At 47.3% G+C, this 18,405-nt stretch overlaps 1 protein-coding gene and 1 non-coding gene across 3 annotated transcripts in view; both read right to left on the reverse strand.

The window, feature by feature from the left end:
* Positions 1-6,940, reverse strand: part of LOC146200119 (uncharacterized) — a 38,063-nt gene extending 31,123 nt beyond the window's left edge. For both annotated transcript variants that reach the window (XM_084592874.1, XM_084592873.1), the window contains exon 1: positions 6,799-6,940. The gene's annotated coding sequence lies outside the window, so the exon portion shown is untranslated. The remainder of the gene's footprint in view (positions 1-6,798) is intronic.
* A 2,676-nt stretch (positions 6,941-9,616) lies between these two features.
* LOC146200120 (U1 spliceosomal RNA) lies at positions 9,617-9,780 on the reverse strand. The gene has a single exon (XR_014705377.1). It is a non-coding gene; the product is annotated as a U1 spliceosomal RNA (small nuclear RNA).
* Between the last annotated feature and the right edge of the window lie 8,625 nt (positions 9,781-18,405).

Here is an 18,405-nt window from a genome sequence, read left to right on the forward strand (position 1 = left end):
CCATATAGTGGATGGCTAAAGAGTAATTTCGACCACCTGGGGATTTTTAAAGTGCAATGTCATCGCACAGCATACGGGCGCCCCTTTTTTTCGCCTCCATCGAAACGCAGCCGGTGGCGGTGGAGTTCGAACCCTGAATGGTACTTCAGCGCAGTATTGGGGCATCTTAACCACTGCGCCACCGCGGAGGGGCGCACCAGTATTTGCCAAGTTGACATCTTAGGATGTCATGCCCTCACAGTGACATCTTGTTGCAGAAATATATTTTGAAGAACATATGCAGCCTATTATAAACAGTGTCTAGGAACCCAGAACAGCCACAGAAAACCTAACGAGACAGAAACCGTCACGGGAGGACTGATTGCAGCTTGTAAATTCTCGCTTACATTTGACAAGGCAAGACATCAAAACCTCTTCATGCTGCTCAGGGCAGGTGGAGTAAAATTTTATCCGTAAGCGAGAAAAATTAATTAAATGCAAAAGCACTTGGGTACGCGAGATGAAGTTTGGACGCGGGGCCGGAACGAACGCTTGTGACTTCGCAAAAAAGGAAATCCGCAAAGCAGATTCGTTCCCAAGAATTTTTTGTTTGAAGCGAACACATAACCTTATTAGGAACTCGGGGTCCTGCGCGCCACGAATTCTAAAGAAAGTTTAAAAAGAGTAAGCTCTTCTCACGTTTGCCGATTTCTGCTGGCGGCTCCGACTTTTTTATTCGAAAACTTGCCATGCGACATAGAATGAGGCTGTCTCTAACTTAAGTTAGGTCGGTGTAGTCTAACGTCTTCAAGAAACTGGAGCAAGCTCCGGCTCTTAGTGTTGTCCATTAGCCACAAGTGCAGGTCTTCTTCCCTTGTAGCTGACAGTCCAACCTATTGTAATCGTCTTATTCTTGATGGCTGCAACACTGGGCATGCAGGCCATTGTGTGCTTGCGATGATCTTCAAACAGCTTCGAGGTCAAATTGTCAAAGGTCAAGGCCAAAGGTCAACTGATGTGGGATGTAGTTTCACGCGTGAGCAGCTGCGTGGTTAGACACATGATCCCTGACGTCAATATCGACTATACAGAAAGGCGCGCCGCGCACCTCGGCCGGAGCTATCGCTTCACACAAGGATTAACCGTAGCTGAACCACAGACTTTTTTTTTCTGTATGTGAACCTCATTTCGGTATTGCGCCATGTAGTGGCGAACAATCGATTACGGCCAGTCCGTAGTCGCCACCAAAATTGATCCGTGCCACCTCTAAAATGCAGCCCGAGTCACCAGAAAATTGACCTTGGTATATATAATTTCACCAAAAGTGACGTCCAAGTGTAATGAACCAAGCCCAGACTGACTACCGCCCACAAATATGGCCCGGGTTGCGCACATAATTTGGTCCGGATAACCCGAAAGTCGACCACAAAATTCACCGAGTCGACCATGCTTTCGCTCGAGTTATCAGTGTAACTGCGACAAACCGACGTTGCCTTTTCTGCTGCAGGGCATCACATTAAAGCAGTTTGAAGAATATAACGAATGAATTCAAACAATAGAAATAAATGCAAAGAAATAATTTTTCAAACGTGAATAAGTGTTTGTCGACATAACTTCTTCGTCAAATTACAGCCCCAACGAAAGGCACGCCCCCACCACAATCACATTGATCAGCTGAGAAAATTCATCAATGCGTAAGCATTAAGTGGGTATGTTTTCAAGGTCCTGTCACGTTTGTCGGCAGGATCACGTTTGAGCGAAACAAGTAAAAAGATATAAAGGTTGCACTAGAAGAAGATGAACATATTTCGCTGGGGAAGATATCTGGTGTACGCAGAGTAATTAGGTAATGAATTAGTGCCAATGAAGTGACTTAGACGTCAGGTATGCCATGTCGGCAGGATTGTGTTGGAACGAAACGAGTGGTTATAAGAAAAGGGATAGTTGCACTAGACAGATGACGAAAAAATCTCGCAAGGGAAAAATATGATGCATTCGGAGTAACTATAGTTAATTACAGCCATAAAAATCAATCAAACGCCGAAACAGCCAAGCGGATAAAGTCGACGTTCAAGGGGAGTCACTTGGTACCTGACTTCCTTGGGGTGACGTCAGGGTTTTTGTTGTTGAAAACCTTTATTTCCACCGAGAAGAAGCTCCGTTTCGGCCTCCCCGGCACGCAGGCCTGATGGAGCCTTACTCAGGAGCCTCGCGAACTAAGGTCTGGTGAATATACATTCTTGCTTCACGGCCTCAGCCGCCAGGCGGATGGCTTGCTGCTGCTGAGCGGGGTCCTCGCTTCGCAGCAGGGTCTCCCAGGCGTCTCTATCTATATTTTCTTTAGCTCCTGGGCTGTTGTTACATTCCCAAATAATATGAACTAGAGTGCCCCATCACCCACATGTTATGCAATGTAGATCCTTTTCATCTTTTGAAATTGTTGCATATACCCAAAAGGGACTAATATCATTGCCCCCTTGTAGCCTCCTCCATGCAATTGCCTCCCCGTTTCCGAGGGAACGGTCTGGCGGCGGATAGACCCTTCTGCTTAGTTTATAGTGCTCTGTAACCTCTTTATACGAGATTAGACTATCTTTTATATCCATGCAAGAGGGCTGCTCGGCAGCCGCCCGGTGATAGAGAGCTCGGGCAAACTCGTGAACAGCCTCATTCCCTGCGATGGATTCATGTGCTGGTATCCATATAATTTCCACGTTGCGCTCAAGCGGCCTCGATTCGAGGACTCGTTTAGCTTCTTCTGATATTCTTCCCTTCCCAAAATTTCTGACCACATTTTTGCTATCGCATAGTATGAATTTAGCCTTGGTACCGACACAAGCGAGCGCTACTGCCAATTCCTCCGCCGCGTTGGCGTCTCTCGTGCGGCTTGAAGCCGATACTACAGGTGCTCCTGTTCCGTCGACTGCTGCGGATACGGCTGCTCCTTGCCGTCCACATGCAGCATCTACGTAGGCCACTTGTTCTGCTGGTTGTTCTCCCATTCTTTTCTCGTAGGCTCTGGCTCTATGCCCGCGCCTCTCTTTGTTATATTAGGGGTGCATATTTTTTGGCATAGGCGGGACGCGTATCCTGGCTCTTATCTCTTCCGGGATATCCACTGTCTTATGAGCAGTGTATCCCGGTTGGATGTCTATCCATTCTAGTATTTTTTCTTCCTGTTTCAGATTGGCTAAGTCGCTCCAGCTGAGCTATTCTAACTCCCTCAGCTAGCTCGGCCCAGGGAGTTAGAATAGCTCAGCTGACGTCAGGGTGACTTCCAATTCGTGACGTCACGCTGTGACGTCACGAACTGGGAGCCCCTTCCTCCCTGTCTCTTCTTTCTTTCAAAAAAGAATACTCACGCATTCCCCCAGTGCGCGTGCCGCAGTGATCTCGAACGTTCTTGCACGATGGCATTTAATAGCTATATGTGTACCTTCCTTTTCCCCGCATCCAGTGAAATCGCGAGGAAATCACTACAACTGGCCGATATATATGCCACCACATATCACCAATATCGCGTAGTGATGACGATATACATGTATGTTAGATCGCGAGAAAAATGGACAGGCTGTTTCTCGACAATGCCTCTGTAGGCGTTGACAGCTCTTGAAAAGTTTCCTTCTGAAATTCATTCTCTCTACACTTGTCGAGAGGGCTAACTAGGTATTTGGAAGGAACATAAGAACATCTTATATGGATGAAACCTAGGCACTGATGTCCAGTTCCCGTGCCAAAGGCGAACGCAATTATCCAGATTTCCACGTCTATTAGTTACATCACAAAGCCGGAAACAAAATCGCTGCTGCGTGTCCTGTGGTGCTGCGGTGACTGCAGCAAATCTGCGCATAATGCGCATAGGCCAGTACTTCAATTTTACTAGCGTCTAGTTCAACAACGCGAATAATGATGTTATTTATGGTACTCCGGCAAAGTGGCTCCAGACAAATAGCAACCGTAACGGCGAGAGTGGGAAGCCCTGTCACACAGATGCCCTAACCCTGTTCTGTCTGTAAGCGCTCGGTTAACATGATTCATAGTGGAACTGTTATAAGCCATTTTACCTCCTTTCAAATTATCTCTCCCGGCAACGATACACAGGGAGATCTTTCCCGGAAGTGACGCTGGGAAGATGGAGATTCCTACGGTTGCCTTTTTGGCAGCAATTTTTACATTTAGAATCTTCCTCCCCGGTCTGGGTTAATAAAACCCAGACCGTGCAGAGTCACATCCTAAAAAGAAGATACACCATTATACAACTTTTGGTGAAGCCAACGATAAGCCTCGATCGATCCCTTTCAGGTGATCGAGGCTTATTTCATTGCTAAGGCGGGCGACTCTTGTATCAGCACTCCATCAATTTCATTGCACGGAAAAGAAATGCGTTTCCTGGATCATAGCTAAACCCCCTTTGTTCACTGTTTTAAGTTTCTTTGAATTTGCGCGTTGCAAAATTTCTGCCTGTCCATCCTCTTATTTATCGAACCGTAACTTGGTTTGTCTTAGTGCTTTTTTGATCCCCTATTTCGAATTGGTTATTGTTGGCTTCACCAAAGATTGTATAATGATGTATCTTCTTTTTAGGATATGGCCCTGCCTTTGCTCTCTCATAGCCTGAGTCGCTTTGGGACGTTAAATCCCACAAACCAAACCAAACCAAACCAAACATTTTCCTTTGTATGCAACGATTTGTGTGTAATGCATTTCAAACCTTTAATAGCGCTATTGAATTTAATACCTCTGTGGTGAGGTGGAGCGCAGCTCTTCTGGGGCAAAGGTAGCTGTCAGAAAAAAGTCAAGCTGTAGATTTTGCTTCCCTTCGATGAACTTCGCTTCCAATATGTCAACCGTAGTCTCAAAACGAAGTTTCGGCACAAAAGTAAGCTGAAATCGAACAATATTCATGGACAGCAATGAACCAACTTTTGAATCCTTGGTTCTCTACTAGAAATATTTATTCATTACTCTTAGCAGAACGTACACCTCCCTGCTACCCCCTATTAGCTATGTTTAGAACAAGTCTGCATTTAGCAAACAAAATTTTATAATTTTGTACCTTCCTTTTTTGTACTTCATAAATTTTGTTTCTTGTTGTTTATTATTAATTTTTGTACATCGATACTTAGCATCAGGAACTATTAGCTAATCATTCTGTGCAATTTGACATCATGAGCAATGTTTCGAATTTGAATAATTAAAATAGTTATTTCATCGATTACACACTAAATTTTCTTCATTATCATAATGAAGCATTGCATTTTCATTCTGAGCATATTGAACAACTTTGATCCCTCTTTTTTAAAGTTTTCATTTATTCAGCTATAACAATTATTGATCAATTAAACACTGTAATTTTTTTCGTCTAGCATCATTAAGCATTGGCTTCTCATTATGAACATTTTGACAACTTGACAGGTTTAAATACCTCTTTTTCAATTATTTTATTAATCAGTTAGACAGTATAAATATTCATGATTACCATCATCAATCATCGGCTTTTCATTTTGGGCATTTTGACACAATTGCCCCTTTCAATTTGTTAACTTTTTAATTTCCTTAAGTATTCCATTATAGTGATTTCACAAAATCACCACTGCATATCACACAACAATCAACTATTAATCAATACAACGATAAATTACTACTATACATTTTTTTTTCCAACGCAGCCCCCGGTTATTTTCGACAAGCGTTTCGACAACTACAACGCCGACGGCTTTTCGGCCGAACAAGTTGTATAAGCTGTCGTTTAAAAATTACTTACCTCGCCTGGTAAAGTTCCATGTACCACAGGCGAGTGTCCTCATAAAATACACCATTACAAGGACAATGTTGCATTGGTCAACAGTTCCACAGTGCGTTTGAAGCCACATGCACGTGTCATTCACTGCAGCGACCTCTTCGTTGCCCACATATATCTCCTGCCAAACTTGGCCAATACATTCTTTGACGAATGATTTTAGAATGACGGACTGTAACGAGATATAAAACACAGCTGCGAAATTGTACATAAGCATTACCACATGCACGCAAGTAATATCACTTATTGACTAATATCAGGAGCTACCTAGGTGATGACTTCACTTCACTTCACTTTATTACCTTAAAGACCCCACATTGGGGGTATTACATAATGGGTGGGAGTACAAACATTGATTGAATATGATTGCCTACATGATATTTATGAAGTGCATATTTAAACTGTTGACAAAACTTGACGGGCAGGTGATGGCATCAACATCGTAGGCTTTGTACTTGAGTAGTACATAAATTAGGAAATCAAAAATAGAATAAGATCCCAACGGGGTACAACTTTAATCCTATAGACCCAATAGTAAATTAATCAGAGTAAAATGAGCCCAACAGCATAGGTAATAGGTCTGCACAATTTGGTGTTCTTTTTGTCTTATATAGATTAACACAGCAGCGCGACACAGGCTATGAGGGATGCCTTTGTGGGCATCTCGGTAAATTTTTACCATGAGGGGTTCTTTAACTGACTTCGCGCAGCACACGGGAGATACGATTTTTGCCTCCATCGAAAAGCGGCCGCCGCGACCAGGATAGAAGCTGTGTACTTGCATCCGGTAGCCTTTAGTTCATTGCTTACAGCACAGACTGCGCTTTCTGTAGGGCTGCTTTTGCGAAAAGTTTGTAATAACGAGCAAAAATCAAAGGCCGGACTTGCATCCCACAGCATATCATGAATGTGTGCGAGGAGTCTTGGTTTGCGCGAGTTAGGGAAACGATACTATCTGTTTGTGACGAGCCATCGCGATTTCAAGCAAAGCTCAACGTTTTCAAGCAGACAGCACTTACCTGGGCACTAGGTCGGCTGCAGGGTGTCGCGGAGGCACAAACCTTGCGTATTCTTCATTCGCTGCCTTCTGGACCTAGGTGTCAAAGTCGCAATAGTCCATTTTATCGGAGCTTCGAAATCAGTGAGCTTTAGGTGCGACAAGAAAGGAAGAGCACTGAGGAGCGCAACAAAACGAAGTCGCTTGGTTGATAAGGCACCCTGATTCGTGGCCACCGGGAACGTGCCCATATCTTATCGTGATGAAGCGCTTCGCGCGTGTGAACTGTCGAGTTTCGTTCGCTATCTTACCATCTTCGGCGAAGCTCGGGCTCGGCGTCACGGAACAAAGCACGCGGTCATGTCTACCTGACAGTGGCAGGTATGCTGAATGTTTAGTGTGCTTAGGGAGATTGAACTTTATGTGGCGAGCGTCGTGACGAGCTTTTTCGAAGCGGAGGCTCACTAACGTACGATATGTAAGGTGACTGGCACGCACGTGCTTGTAGCGTGAATCACGTGGTTGCAAAAGCGTGTTACCAAGCGTTCGTTGGCGCAGCGTGCTGGGCAGGAACTTGGGTAATACAGAAATTCCATGTTCTCGCCGGCGTTTTGCGCCAAATAGCATTATTTGGTTTTGCTCATGAGTGTTAGCGATAAAGCAACTTGGCCTGCAATATGGAGGGTTTTATTTCCACCCACGCAAGCGGCGGCTTGCTTTAGCCTCTATCAATGTTAAGAAAGATCGCCGCTGCGGCGAATGTGATATTAAGGGCGAAGTACACAACTCTCAGAGTACCTCAACCGGAGTACCAATTAATGTTCGAACCCGACCGTGCCAGCCGCGTTTGCATATAGAGGTATGCAGAATGTTTCCGCAGAGAGAGAGAGAGAGAGAGAGAGAGAAGACTTTTAATGAGCATATAATCAGTAAAAATTCGCAGGAGCTGGGTGGTCGGTGCCCCTAGTCCAGGGCTCCGCTGGCAGCAGCTGACTTGCGGACTAGCTGGATAATCCAGGCTTGCTGGTCCAGGTTGTCGCTGGTCAGGGCCGCCTCCCACTGCTCGTGTGTCGGGCATGGCACTATTAACGTTGGGTCAGGTTTGTCCTGGCATTCCCAAGAGATGTGATAGAGTGTGGGGCTTGCACCGCACCAAGGACAGTAACTCGTGTATTTTGTTGGGCTTATCTTATTTAAAATTTGAAGATTAGGGAATGTGTTTGTTTGTATTTTTCTCCAGTCTATAGCGTCCAACGTGTCATCAATGCGGGCAACGTGTCATTGCCCGCATCCTCAAAATTCGGCCGCATGGACACCCGAAATTTGACCTCGTCCGAATTTAACCAAAACTAGTGTTCAACCTACATTTATTATTAGCAATTCAATGGTGACTTTCAAATGTGGGTGGCCAACTGCCAAACACCATTTCTATAGTGCAAGGAATTATGTGCATGAATATTTTGTCCCTCAATTCTGTTTGGATTATGTATATTTACTTGGCCTTCTTCGACATTGAATTATCACAGCATTGCGGGTCATCTGGCAGTCATATTGGAAGAGAAAAACGTATTTGTATTCAAAAAACGTATTCAAAAAACGTATTCAAAAAACGTATTCAAAAAACGTATTCAGCACTCGAAGCGGCTTCTCCAAACGCAGAGTTCCCTTTCCGGTTACGAACAGCCGGAAAAAAACAAAAAAGAAAATTTATGTAATAAAAATCTGCAGCCCCAGAATATACGAGACACGTACGACATCAGTGTACAGAATTAGAATTGTACCAATAATCAAGAAAAAAAGAAAGAATCCAAATCAAGCCTAATATTTTCATCTCCTTTGCTATAGCCCTCGTCAGTGCCAAATATTACGGAAATGCCTTTGCTCTAAATGTCAAGCCAATAATAAAAAATTTCAAACTTGGAATCAAATGTATGCAGTACGCTGTGTAAGGGTAAACACATTTTGTGCTCTACTGTAGCCACCCAGTCAAAAAACGACATCTGGTTTCAAAAGGAAAATTCCCAGTTGTGTTTGCTCCTTTTGTTGCACCAGTGAGCACTAATTGACGTTTGGTCCATATTCCAAATGGTACCAACTGCGCTGAGGGAAAAGCACAAATGGAAATATAACAGTGGAATCGTTTCTTTTTCGACATTGCCGGGTTTATCAGAAACGCCACAGTGTTTCTTTCGAACACGTTGCAGGTGAGTGGAACGCGCTGGAGTTGTAAAAACGACCGTTCCATTTAAACAGAGTACGTTCCAGTTAAAATGCGCTGGTTCCAATTAAAAAGAGGGCCAGAGACGCGACATCAGTGTACCGTTCCACATAGAGCAACCTCAGAGCGTCTGGTTCCAGATAAATTATCTGGGAAAAGTGAATTATGTGGAACCGGCGACGTTTATGTGGAACCAAAATTACGAGTGACCAGGGACCCACCCAAACCGAATTGGCCGCGGTCCACTGTTCGCCACTAAATGGCGCAATACCACACTGAGGTTCACTGACAGCGAGCAGCCCCTCGGGTCCCCATTGAGGTTCCGTGCTCGATTCCGACGAAAACATTGGCAGTGGCTTAGCTCGGCTACGCCAGGAAATACGTAGCGAGAGGTACTTCCCTTGATTTCAGCATGTTGCTGAGCCTAAGCTTATATTGATTAGCAACGAAGAGACACTGGTCGTCACGCATTTTTGAAGACACGGCAAGCCACAAGCGGCTTTTTAGCGACCACGCATCAAACTTCATTTATGCGTAAAGTTGTATTACACTCACGGAATCCAATGAATGGAGCGTGAGAAAGTTGTGATGTCTTTTTTTTTTTTTTTCGATTTCATTATGACAGGGGTTGGCGCGTAAGCCGAACCCCTACTACCAAAAATTACATGCTCCAGCCTCCCCAGTCTGGGGAAGTGGCGGCATTCAGCTGACCGCAGTGCAATGGAACAGCCTCCACCCGAGGACTCGGTCTTGATGATCACTGTAGTACCAGCGTCAGGTAAGCATGCTGTCGTTGTTGTTGTTGTAGGAAGAAGGAAAAAATGCACGGGCCTGCTACTGGCTCCGTAGCTGAGGCACCTCTGCTGCTTGATTGATTGATTGATTTATAGGAAGGAAAAGGCGCGGTAACGTCTCACTTGTTTTCTGTGGACACCTCAATCGTGCCGTAAGGGAAGGGAGGAAGGTGGGAGTTAAAGTGGAAAGCCAGAAAGAGGAACCGTAGTGGAGGGCTACGGATTAAAACCGACCACCGGGAATCTTTGTGCGCTGACATCGCATAGCACACGGACGCCTCTCAGTTTTGCCTCCATCGAAACGAAGAAGCGTCCGTGTGCTGTGCGATGTGAGCGCGTACGTTAAAGATCCCCAGCTGCCTGATTGATTGATTGATTTATAGGAAGGAAAAGGCGCGGTAACTGTCTCGCTTGTTTTCTGTGGGATTTTTTAACTGATTTATTTATAGGAAGGGAAAGGCGCGGTAACTGCCTCACTTGTTTTTCTGTGGACACCGCAACCGCGCCGTAAGGGAAGGGAGGAAGATTGGAGAGAAAGTGGAAAGAGAAAAAGAGGAGCCGTAGTGGAGGCCTACGGAGTAATTTCGACCACTTGGGGATCTTTAACGTGCGCTGACATCGCACAGCACACGACGCCTCCGTTTCGCCTCCATCGAAACGCAGCCGCCGAGGTCGGGTTCGAACCCGGGTACTCCGGCACAGTAGTCGGGCGTCTTACCACTGCACCACCCCGGCGGGGCTGTTTTCTGTGGGCACCTCAACCGCGCCGCAAGGGAAGGGAGGAAGGTGGGAGTGAAAGTGGAAAGAGAGGAAGAGGAGCCATAGTGGAGGGCTACGGAGTAATTTTGACCACCTGGGGATCTTTAACGTGCGCTGACATATCTTCCCTGATGGGGCTGGTACAGGTGGGTCACTGCCACTTGCGGCGGGGGCTGGCCTGCCACCGAATTTTTATGTGTTGTGGGCCGTCATTGCACCCGCCACCGCTTCGGTGGTGGACGACGGCTGTTGTTGCAGCGCGCGTCTTTCTTTCCCTCTTTCATTTCTTTTTCTATTTTCTCTTCTGTCTGCACGAGGCAGCGGAGGTGGCTCAGCTGCAGAGCCAGTAGCAGGCCCGTGCATTTTCTTTTCCTTCTTCCTACAGCCACAACAACAACATCGCACAGCACACGGACGCCTCGTGCGGACAGAAGAGAAAGTATCGTCCACCACCGAAGCAGTGGCGGGTGCAATGACGGCCTACAACCGATAAAATTTGGTGGCCTGCTAGCCTCCACCGCGAGCGGCGTTGACCTACCGTCCCAGCCCCGTAGAGCCAGGAACTGCCACCCTTCACCACCTCTCCTCTCTATGTTTTCAATCACTACTCGCGTCGACCCGGCCAAGAGCGTCCGTCTACGTTTCCTCAGTGGCAACAGCTGACCACTTAAAAGATGTCCCCTAACAGCCGGCGTGGTGCTGCGGGAACGGGGCTAACTCAAGCACTGAATGTAGATTGCGCAGGCCTACATATTGAGATGTAAAGAGGCGAGAGTTTTTGGTAAAACGTTAATTAAAGGGCCGTTTTCAGTGCATTCAGTTTAGCTTCGAGGGCAGCTCGCTCGCATGTTGGAAACGTCGCGTTCTGCTTATTACACTTGGTGCATGCAGTGCAGAGCCACGGTATGGCTTATACAATACTACCTCTTTCGAGCGAAAAGCCGTCGGCGTAGTAGTAGTAGTTGTCGGTACCGCGTGTCAGAAGTAATCGTGGGCTCCGTAAAAAAATCGTAATAGCAATTTGTTTATTTTGATGGCTGTGAGACAGGCAATGAGGAGTTAATGAAATTATAATAATATTGATTCGCAGAAAAGGAAAGCCGCAGCACCTGTCACATAGTTTCTGTGGACACCTAAACCACGCCATAAGGGAAGGGAGGAAGGTGGGAGTGAAAGCGGAGAGAAAGATATACCGTGGAGTGGAGGTGCGAAGACATTTCGATCACCTGGATTATCTTTTTTTATCTTTAACGTGCAGACATCGCACAGCAGGCCCACGCCTCTTCGTTTCGCTTCCCCGAAACGCAGTCACCGGCGCTCGGGATCGAACCCGGGTTCTCCAGCACAGTAGCAGAGCATCTTAAAGTACAATAGACACCAAATTTTGGAGGCATTTTTCTTCTTGCTAGTGATCGTAAACAATGCCTGTATATTAATCCGTACGCAGTTTTCGCCAACGACCGGTAAATAATTCATAACCGAATCTTCCTGTCTCGCTCGCAGAAGCAATGCCAAGTTGGCGAAGTGCATTGAAGGCAACTTGCTCGCGCGCATACGAGTGCATGGAATGTGATCTCCGGACAGCGCACATCAACCTAACACCACGTCCAGCGCGATCTGCTAGCAGCAGCCATGGCAAATTAGGCAAAAAAGTGTATTGAAGGAGCTTGAGAGAGCTCTCTCGCATATGCGCGCAATGCATGCGACCTCGCTCCTGAACAGCTAACAATATATAAGAAAGTACGTTAATACGCTGGTTAGTAAGGAAAGACATAGTATCGTGTCAGACGAGGAAAAGGAGCAAGGGGGGAAGAAAGTGGAAAGAGTGAAAACGGCTTCGTAACTATAGCTTCGGAGCAATATCGGCCACTTAGGGGCCTTTAAGGTGGATGGGGGGTGTTCTTAGCCCTACGGGGCTGGGACGGTAGGTCAACGCCGCTTGCGGCGGGGGCTAGCCAGCCACCGAATTTTAACGCGGTAGCGTTAAGGAGCTCGTGTCGCAGAAAAGCCGGTGTCGTCGGCGTCCAGTGAGCGATAAATCCCGGCATGCACTTCATAAATGGTTGGTTGGTTGGCGGGGTTTAACGTCCCAAAGCAACTCAGGCTATGAGAGACGCCGTAGTGGAGGACACCGGAAATTTCGACCACCTGGGGTTCTTTAACGTGCACTGACATAAACATGCACTTCATAAATAAAAAGCAAGTTCCAAGATGGGCTGGGTGGGAATCAAACCAGGGTCTCCGAAGTGTGAGGCGGAGACGCTACCACTCAGCCACGAGTTCTTTTTTTTTCTTTATTTCCTGGCTTTGGTTCATACCATTTCACAAGAACACAACACGAATAACACAAAACAAAGTACATATTGGAAGGTCATCATCAGCCAATGTCAGGCTGGCTTCGTCTCAGCCACGAGTTCGATGCTTGGAAGCGGTACAAAAGTGCTTCTAGTGAATGCGGTGTTGCCTTAGAAACATGCCGTAGAACGTTATAGTGCAGTGTATATCGGTAATTATGAGCATGCTACTTACAGAAGTCGCAGTTACACGAGTAGCGAAGTACGTTTCCGCTACATTTCTTCTGCACTCTGCGCACATGCAGAGCCATCTTGCGGCAAACACAGAAGAACCCCTCCTCGCAATGTGCGGCGCTGCCCCGACACGTGGCGCGCCACTCGCCCCTGACGTTTCGCCGTGCACCCTCACAGGTTGTAGAATCAAACGTCTTTCCTTTCTTTAGATCACTATCTTCGCTCACCCGCTTCTCCCCTTCGGGCCGCGCGGGTACCGGTGCGAGGATGCCCCAATACCCTTGCGTTTAGTAAGTTTTCTCGACGAGGTGCAATAACGCTATCGCGTTCCACTCTTGAAGGCGAAGCTTAAGCGTCCTCCAAATGTTTTTATCTGTTGTAGGCCGTCATTGCACCCGCCACCGCTTAGGTTGTGGACGACAGCTGTTGCGGTGCGCGTCTTTCTCTCTCTCTTCTTTTTCTTTGTTCAATACTTTCTCCCTTCTGTGCGCACGAGGCAGCGGAAGTGGCTCAGCTACCGAGCCAGTAGCAGGCCCGTGCGTTTTCTTTTCCTTCTTCCTACAGCCACAACAACAACGGTCTTTAAGGTGCGCTGACATCACACAATATAGGGAAATTACCTCTCCGTTTGTAATAAATTGGCTTACAGGACAGGAAAGGCGCACTATCTGTCCTTTTTTTTTCTGTGCACACCTGAGCCGCGCCATAGGGGAAGGTAGGTGGGAGTGAAAGTGGAGCCGTATTGGAGGGCTGCAGAGTAATTTCGACCACGTAACCTGCGCTGACATCGAATAGCACACGGACGCGTCTCCGTTGCGCCTCCGTCAAAAAACAGCCGAAGGCAGTCGGGTTCTCTTTTCCAGCGATTCTAAAACTGCCATCCAAATTTCGCCCGAGGCCAGCTGCATACTGCCTCTCACAAAATCCTAACTACCAACTTTCAGCCACCCCGACCGATAGAACTTGCCTGGGCACCAGCCCATCCGGGCAACTCCGGTAACGAAGCGGTCCATTCTGCTGATCGAGCATAAGTTGGGCGAGTAAGAGATACGGAGAACCTAGGCAGCGCCGGCTGACCGCTGTTAAGGATGGCGACAACGGGTTGGCGCGGGGGCTGCCGCTTTTTTCCATCAAGGCAAGGAGTCTCGACCGAGAGGTGAACGGGCAGGAAACGGCGACGGCGAGACGCCACTTGGAGTGGCCATCACAAAAGAAAGCCGTAAAGGAACGCGGGGTTGTTGCAGGTCAGCGACAGCGGTCAACTACGGGCCATCGGGAACAAAAGGTTCGTCTCCCGGCGTCTCCAGCATGGGTGGGTACCCTCAAGGCGGCCACGCGGGCATCTCTTCTGAGAAGTCGAGCGGAGTGACAGACGATGTGGTCTCTGGCTAAGCTTCTTCAATTCGTCTTGCCGTCGGAGCGCGGCGGCCCGTTCGACGCAGGTGTGCCCCAGACCATGAGACGCCGGCAGCCACTTATCGACGCAGGTGTGTACCAAACGATCAGACGCCGGCAGATACCGAGCTCCTTGTGTGCTGCTATCTACACCGCCCCAGCAGCTTCCTCCTCACCCTCAAGTCTAAACTTTCGAGGGGGCGTGTCTGCGAGAGTGGAAGTGTGTTAAAGGGAGTGACATTAAAGTGATAAGGACATTCCCTCAAAGACGAGCCCGCCCTTTACCTAGGGAACCTGGGGAACACGAACCCTTTAAAAAGTGTGTGTGTGTTCAGGCATCGTCTTCTCCGGAGTTCTTCTCTATTCCTCCTAACAATGTAAATAAACATGTTTTCGTCCTTCTACACCCAACTTCGTCGCTCAGCGGCACTTCTCCCGGAGTTGGAGCGACGTCGATGCGGCCTAGCCTAGGGTTCCTCCAGCCGCACCCGACCCCTACCGCCAACAACTGGTGGCAGCAGTGGGATCGACCATGCGATCTGGTACTGCTTCTGCGGGTGAGTGGTTGGATTTTGCTTGAGATTCGCCAAGCATAATTTTGGGTTATTTAATGTGAACTGCTGGGAATCGAGGGAAGTGTTTAAGTGAGACGCGCGTGATAAGCTCACGACAACAGTGTGTCAGGAAATTCAAAACTCGAAGCGGCAACCATGGATCTTATGAGGTGGCCGGAGGCAGATTTACTGCCTACGTGCGAGGAGATGGGTGCGGAAGTTGATAAACAGATGGAGAAATCTGATATTTGTAAAGCTCTCTTGGAAACTGGGGATGAAGAATTATGAAGCTTTACATGGGAACTCCTCAAAGCTGAGCGTGAGAAAGAGGAAGAGGAGCGAAAGGAAAAAGAAGAGGAAGAAAGAGAGCGCCGGCTAGAAGCCGAAGAAGAGGAGTTAGAGCGCAGGCTAGCAGCAGAGAAACAAGAGCGGGAAGCAAAATTAGCGAAGAACCGAAAAGAAATGGAAAGGTTAGACGCGCTGAACTAGATTTGCTTGAACTCAGACTTGAGATGAAGCGAAGGGCAGTCCAAAAAGGTAGAGTTTTAACCTCAGAGGGCGGAAATGACGATAAAGTAGAGCGTCAAGAACAAGGGCGAGGAGGTAGTCGTGATCTGTCAGACGAGGGGGTGAGCGACCACTCGATAAGGACTAGTGCTCAATTGGGGCGCTTCACGGCCGAGTTACCAGTTTGAAAAACTGCGAATAACAAAAAGCTCCTAATCGTTTCAAATGGAAAAGGACAACGAAAACACCATAGCGAGATGCGGTAGAGGTAAACGAAACAGTAGACCAGCCGAGTCGCTTCGTTGACAGGATAGGGGATCCCGTGCAAGTGTCCAGCGGAGAGGAAGCTGGTAAATGGGAAAGTGCGACCCCAGCCCAAAGGAAAGCGGCACGCGAGACCAAGTTAGATAAACGCGACATCAGGATAAATAAGTTTGTCAAAGCATCCAATTGGCACGGGCATAGAAAGGAAGAGATGCCCAAATGTACAAGAATGGAACCAGAAGTTAAGGGCTGCCTTGGAAAGTGTACTCAAAGCAGTGTTGAGCAGTGCCACCGCATGGCTTGTGACACTGATGAGCTAGGCGACCTGAACGGAAATCAGAGTAATATGCAAATGGCCCAGAACAACCCTCAGAAAAGTGAGCTTGAAGTAGGGAGCCGTGTTTCGGTAGATACTCTAGAATTTGCTCTTCGCTGCGATGCTAATGAGAGCGTTGTTCGTGAAACGGGAGAGCAGCGTACATCGAGGCACCCTAGCTCAACGTTAATAGAACTAAGATCATTTGCCAAACTGAGAGCTGTTTCGCGGCGCCGCCACCGCTGGCTGCTTTGAGTGGCGCTGCAGTTCTACCAGGCTTAAAGCCCCTTGATACTTTATCAAGGGACTTTAACCAGGCTCTCGTCGGCCCGAACGTGGGTTGAACACGTGCAGTGCGGGCAGCATGAGTACAGTGCGTTCCCGGCTCGGCTGCTGCAGTGATCATTTTTTGTGCTACCTGTGCTAGCATGCAAAGTTGAAGGGGCTGCAGTAACCATGCCGACGTGCTGCGTGCCGGGCTGTGCGAGCGGTTACAAGAGCGACAACACAGCGAGGCGTTTTTTCTCGGCTCCGCGTGACGCGGCTCTCCGTGCGGCATGGGACCGCGCGATTCCGCGTGTTGTCAGGAAACGTTCTGACAAATCACGTGTTTGCGATAACATTTCTACGATGAAGACATACTGACGTGCAGTCATACCATTAATGGGAAGTAAAAATCGATAGGGGCAAATGGAACCTCGCTGAAGGATGTGTAACGAAGGTTTTCCCTAACTGAAAGCGCTCATTTGTCCCTGGAGTGCTCAAGCAGCCTTCAAGCTCCCTCACTGAACTGGTGACTGGCATCAAGTCAGTGGTCGAGCGACAAAGACAGTAAAAGTTTTTGGTAATATGTTCTGGTCGATTGTTGACCTGCTTTTGAGCAGGAAGCTACCCCGAATAGGTTGTAGCCTGCACAGTTCACTGTGCAAGTGATGAAGTTTTATTTGGTAATGCGGAGGCATTTTTACACACGATTCCTATCCGAGAGGAGCAATGTGAGTAGTCAGGTTAAAAATGCAAGGAAGAAGTCTCGCCTGCTGTAATTTGTGCATTCAGTAAAATGTGAAAAAGTGCTGTGAATAAAATGTAAAATTACATTTACTTGTGTGTCTATCTGTAGCCCACTGCGTGAAAGGTCGCAAAAAAAAAAAAAAAAAAAAGAAAACTACTTGCGACGCGGGCGCAGGCCAGTAACGATAAACCCACAGTTGGGAATCCCAAAAAGACTACATTTTATTGTCTCGAGTTGTTGGCGTCTAACCTCCTCTGTAAGCTCTCTTCTTTTGCTGGAAGAAAGAAACCGACAACTCAAGAAGCAGAAGTTCGCTCTTTTCGCGGCACAGATTGCGCGCGGCGCTCGGCTAAAAGTCATATGCATGCTTATTGACGAAATGAATGCAATGCGGAAAATTCGCTCATTCCGTTAAACAGCACCACTGACAATGCGGCTCTTTGCTGCAAAAGTGCTGGTATTTTTTTTTTTTTTGAACACATGCACATGCATGCGGTTGAGCAGAAACTGCAGAAACATACTTCGAACTGACGGATAGCCTTGCAATGGTCATATCTCTAACATTATTGCACGTGTCTTATATGCCACTTCGGGGAAGAAACTAGCAAAACAACTTTCCTTTAAAAAAAAAAAACAAAAAAAAAAACAACGGTAGCGTTGTCTGAGCAGCGCTCACCTGTATCGCTCGACTTGCTGCAGTAAAGTTTTGCAACATGCTCGACTTACTGCAGTAAAGTTTTGCAACATGCTCGTCACACACGGTTCAGACTCGATTGGTGTGTGTGAATAATTAACGATACGTACGGCATTTAGGACACCAAGTAATTTAACATTTCCGAATGCTACATGCTACGCCGAACGGCCGGGCCCGCAGCGTTTGATTGTGCTTCGACAGCGGCTAGACAGAGCTGGATGGGATAGATGGATGGAATATAGGAGCGTCCCTTTTGAAACGGGGTGGTAGCAGTAGCATGCTCATTTTTCTCCCTATATCTTAATTATTGATTTAGATTGGTTAACTAAACCACCATTCTATTTATTAAATTTTTGTTCCTACATTACTAACATTATGTCACTTCTCTGCTTTTAAGCCACCAATCTCCCAGTCGTTTTTTGCTAGTTTCCACCGCCGGTTTATTCACCCGGCCACTGGTATCTCTAAACCCCAGAGCTTCAGGAGCAGTGATTGCGCCTGCATCAACTTCCGGATGAATACCATTACTTTCAAGTATAATATGGTCAACTAGCTGTTTCACTGGAGTTACCACATACAGCACATGCA

The sequence above is a fragment of the Amblyomma maculatum genome, chromosome 2 (genome assembly GCF_055883805.1).
Source record: "Amblyomma maculatum isolate TAMU_Amacu chromosome 2, ASM5588380v1, whole genome shotgun sequence".
NCBI lineage: Eukaryota > Metazoa > Arthropoda > Arachnida > Ixodida > Ixodidae > Amblyomma > Amblyomma maculatum.